Source organism: Tachyglossus aculeatus, chromosome 2 (genome assembly GCF_015852505.1).
Source record: "Tachyglossus aculeatus isolate mTacAcu1 chromosome 2, mTacAcu1.pri, whole genome shotgun sequence".
Lineage (NCBI taxonomy): Eukaryota > Metazoa > Chordata > Mammalia > Monotremata > Tachyglossidae > Tachyglossus > Tachyglossus aculeatus.
Window position 1 is genome coordinate 63,702,384 of NC_052067.1, and position 5,138 is coordinate 63,707,521.

General features: G+C 42.7%; 1 non-coding gene across 1 annotated transcript; it reads right to left on the minus strand.

Annotated features, from left to right (window-relative positions):
• Nucleotides 1–233: 233 nt before the first annotated feature.
• LOC119923748 lies at nt 234–371 on the minus strand. The gene has a single exon (XR_005448955.1). It is a non-coding gene; the product is annotated as a small nucleolar RNA SNORA7 (small nucleolar RNA).
• Between the last annotated feature and the right edge of the window lie 4,767 nt (nt 372–5,138).

Below are 5,138 nucleotides of genomic sequence, written 5' to 3' on the forward strand. Positions count from 1 at the left end.
TGGGAAGAGCGGTCTTGTCTTATGCCATCACCTCTGACCCGTAGCAACACCACAGACACATCTCTCCCAGAACGCCCTACCTCCATCTGCAATCGTTCCGGTAGTGTATCCATATTGTTTTCTTGGTAAAAAATACAGAAGTGGTTTACCATTGCCTCCTTCTGCGCAGTAAACTTGAATCCCTACCCTCGACTCTCTCCCATGCCGCTGCTGCCCAGCCCAGGTGAGTTTTGACTTATAGCAGATTGCCTTCCACTTGCCAGCCACTGCCCAAGCTAGGAATGGAGTGGGTATGCCTCTGCTTGGCTTTCCCTCTCATAGTCGAGTCTGGTAGAGTACTGGAAACTCTCCAGGTGCAACCCTGCAAGATGGGGGAGAGTGGTGGTCTGGCATATATCGATGGGGAGGAAGTTCCAGGCCAGAGAAAGGACCGTGGTAAAGGGGTCAGTGGTGAGATAAGTCGAGATTGGTTCATAGTGAGAAAGCTGGAGCTAGAGGAGCCAAGTATGCAGACGGGGCTGTATATATGTATATATGTTTGTACATATTTTTTTACTCTATTTATTTATTTAATTTATTTGTACATTATTCTATTTTATTTTGTTAGTATGTTTGGTTTTGTTCTCTGTCTCCCCCTTTTAGACTGTGAGCCCACTGTTGGGTAGGGACTATCTCTATATGTTGCCAATTTGTACTTCCCAAGCGCTTAGTACAGTGCTCTGCACATAGTAAGCACTTAATAAATACGATTGATGATGATGATGATGATGATGATGATAGTAGGAGACCAGTGAGGTAAGGTAGGAGGGGCCGAGCAAACTGAGTTCTTTAAAGCCTAGAGTAAGGAGTTTCTGTTTGATGCCAAAGTGGATGGGCAACCGCTGGAGGTTCCTGAGGAATGGGAAATGTGGAGTGACCCTTTTTTAAAAAATGATTTGGGCAGCAGAGTGAAGAATGGACTGTAGTGGGAAGAGACAGGAGGCAGGGAGGTCAGCAAGGAGGCAGATGCAGCAATAGTTGAGGCGAGATAGATTCAATGCTTGGATTTACGTGGTAACAGTTTGAATGGAGAGGAAAGAGCAGATTTTAGTGATGTGAAGACAGAATCGACATGATTTAGTGACATTGAATATGTGGGTTGTAGGAGAGAGATGAGTAGAGGTCAATGCTAAAGTTTTGGGTTTGTGAGACAGGGAGGATAGTGGTATCTATAGTTATGGGAAAGATATGGCAGTGGGGTGGAGGACAGGGTTTAGATAGGAAGATAAGGAGTTCTATTTTGGATATGCTAATTTTGAGGTATTGGTGAAACATCAAGGTAGAGATGTCCTGGTCAGGACTGGAGATGTAGATTTGGAAATCATCAGCATAGAGATAGTTGAAGCCATGGGAGTGAATGAGTTCTCCAAGGAAGTAGGTGTGGATGGAGAATAGACTAATAAAATATTATTATTCTTATTATTAGGTCTTCCTTGATTAATAGCCCATATTCCCACCCTACTTCCCCTCTCAACTGCCACTTAAGCACTTTCACATCAATCAAGAACATAGATTCTTACATTCCATTCATTGCACTTATGTATAACTTTTTTTCTATTACCTCTTCCTACCTGTAATTTATTTTAGTGGTTCTCTCTCCAGCTAAATTGTAAACTAGAGGGCAAGGGTCATGTCTAGTAGCTATCACATTCCCCCAAGTACTTAATACAGTGCTCTGAACAGAATACATGTTTGATAAGTACTGTCGATTGATTGCTGGTAGAATCAACATGTGGATATATCTGCAACTGTAAGCTTCTTGTGGATGGGGAACACTGAGAAGCAGTGTGGTCTAGTGGATAGAGCACAGACCTGTAAGTCAGAAGGACCTGGGTTCTAATCCTGCTCTGCCACTTTTCTGCTGTGTGAGCTTGGACAAATCACTTCACTTCTCTGGGCCTAAGTTACCTCATCTATAAAATGAGGATTAAGACAGTGAGCCTTAGGTGGGACAGGGACTGTGTCCAACCTGATTAACATGTATCTACCGCAATGCTTAGAACAATGCTGGCACATAGTAAGCACTTAACAAATGCCAGAAAAAAAAACCCACCACCAACAATAAATAAAACCTCTGTCCCTTCCAACTCTGTACTCTCCAAAGTGCTTATTAGTACAGTGCTCTACACATAGTAAGCATTCAATAAATACGATTAATTGATGAGCTTGATAAAGGAGGATTTCTCATCTGTCTGGGACCAGTAGGAAGAAGCAATAGAGAACTCTGGAAGGCTACTTTACACCTTTCTATGATTCTATAATCGCACGGGTTGTAAATAGTTTTAATTTTTTATTATTATTGAATGAGCCACAAAATAATGTAACCACAATTTTCATTTCCCTTCCCTCTCCTCCCCTTTGTGTTCAGTTGCACTCTTCAAAATTCATTGCTAGATAGAGTGCAAACCTAATTTAGTGACTGTGACTAACTATTCTGGCAAGAACCATAGAGCAAAAATTGAGCTTCCCTCCATTCTTAAAATCACATATTTTCATTAAGGAGATTTCCCATTAGTGCCTCTAGCTGGATGATGATAAAGAGTTGAAGCTATGGATGCAATAGGGCATAGAGTTACTGGGGGAATACACTCTGACATCCCCCCTAACTCTCCTGGCAACTTGGAGATCTTTTCCCTATGGAAACATTATGTGAGCAGGTTTACCAGAGCGTTATCAAAACAGGTTTATCAATGACGGCAAATCCATTACATTCCTCTGAGATTTTTTTCTTTTGAAATCTCTCATCTTAACATTTGATCATACCCTTTTGTGGCTTTCCTAAAATGTCACACAACTCATCTGTGTCAGCATTCCTTACCTTTGGATATATTTTCATCAGAGTTTATTGTTTTGTTGTAATTATTCTGAGCAAAAGCTATAAGCAATCTCAATGCAAAAACATAGTATACACATATTCATGGTCCTGGATTTTTACTGCCCTTTAAAAAAAATAAGCACACATTTAAATAAAATACGTTAGCAGCATGGCCTAGTGGAAAGAGCACAGACTTGGGAGTCAAAGGACACAAGTTCTAACCCCAGCTCTGTCACTTGTCTTCTGTGTGACCTTGAGTAGGTCACTTAACTTTTCTGTGTCTCAGTTACCTAAACTGTAATATGGGGATTAAGACTATGAACCCCATGTGGGACACGGACTATGTCCAATCTGATTAGCTGGTATATACCCCAGTGCTTAGAAGAGTGTCTGGTACACAGTAAGTGCTAAATAAACACCATTTAAAAAACAAAAAACAAAAAAACCTTGAGATTTTCAAAATAAAGATATTTTTAGGGGTTCAACATGGTGGTCAAGCTCCCAGCCCATGAGCCAAATAAAGCAGCAGTTGAAGGATTGAATAATGCCTGCTGACTAGGAGGAAGCATTCCTATAAGAAGGTGAAAGGAAGAGAAAATGGATGAGAACATGGGGAAAGAAGAGGATCTTCAAACTGGTTTCAGTTCGATTTAGCTGAGAATTCCAAACATGAATCTGATTAAAATTCTCAGCCATTCAGGATGGGTGTGGACAGTGACATACAGAATCCTAAACTGGCTAGGGAGGTGCCTGACCGAGACGATGGAGGCGCTTACCAGTACAATCCCTACAGGAAATCATTCAGCCAGTTGTATTTATTGAGCGCTTACAATGTTCAGGGCACTGAATGAAGCGTTTGGGAGAGTACAATATAACAATAAACAGACACATTCCCTACCCACAACGAACTTACAATCTAGAGGGAGAAAATTGCATTTATTAAGTGCCTTAGTTCAGCACTTAGTTCAGCACTTGAACTAAGTGCTGGGGTCGATAAAAGTTATTATTATTATTATAAAAGCTAATCAGGTTGGACGTGGTCCCTGTCCCACATGGGGTTCACAGTCTGAATCCCCATTTTACAGATGCGGTAACTGAGGCCCAGAAGAAGAGAAGTGGCCCAAGGTCACTCAGCAGACAAGTGGCGGAGCTTGGACTGAAACCCAGGTCCTTCTGACTTCCAGGCCCATGCTCTATCCACTAAGCCACAGTGGCAGGATGGATCTGCCAGGGTTGGCAAAAGGAAGTGGAAGATGAGAAGGAGATGGGGGTGGAGGAAATAACAACAGCATCAACAATATTGTAGTTGCCCATCCACCTCCACATCAAACAAAAACTCCTCACCATTGGCTTCAAGTACTCCACCACCTTGCCCCCTCCTACCTTACCTCTCTGCTCTTCTACTACAACCCAACCTGCACACTTAGCTCATCTAGTGCTAGCCCTCTCACTGTGCCTCGGTCTCACTTTTCTCACCATCAACCCCTAGCCCACGACCAGCCTCTCGCCTGGAATGGCCTCTCTCCTCAAATCAGACAGATAATTACTCTCCCCTCCTTCAAAGCCTTACTGAAGGCACATCTCCTCCAAGAGGCCTCCCCAGACTGTCACACCTTTCCTCATCTCCCACTCCCTTCTGCATCGCCTTAACTTGTTCCCTTTGCTCTTCCCCCTCCCAGCCCCACAGTGCTTATGTACATATCTGTAATTTTACTTATTTGTATTCACATCTATCGCCACCCCCTAGACTTTAAGCTCACTTTGAGCAGGGAATGTGTCTGTTTATTGTTATATTGTACTCTCCCAAGCACTTAGTATAGTACTCTGCACAAAGTAAGTGCTCAATAAGTACGACTGAAGAAATGAAGAAGAATGACAATAGTGGTTTTTAAGTGCCTACTCTGTGCTAAGCACTGTATTAAGACTGGGGTAAATACAAGATATCCAGGCTGAACACAGTTCCTTGTCTTACATAGGACTCACAGTCTAAGGGGAAGGCAGAACAGATATTTAACACCCATTTTACATACAAGCTAACAGATGCATTGAGAAATTGAGTGACTTGCAAGATCATCAGGTCCCACATGGGCTCACATTCTAAGTAGGAGGGAGAACAGGTAGTGAATCCTCATTTTGCAGATGAGATAAGTGAGGCCCAGAGACAGTAAGTGATTTGCCCAAGGTCACATAGCAGGCAGATGGCAGAGCCAGGATTACAACCCAGGTCCTCTGGCTCTCAGGTCAGTGCTCTTTAAGCTAGGCCACGCTGCTTCTCCAGAGTGGA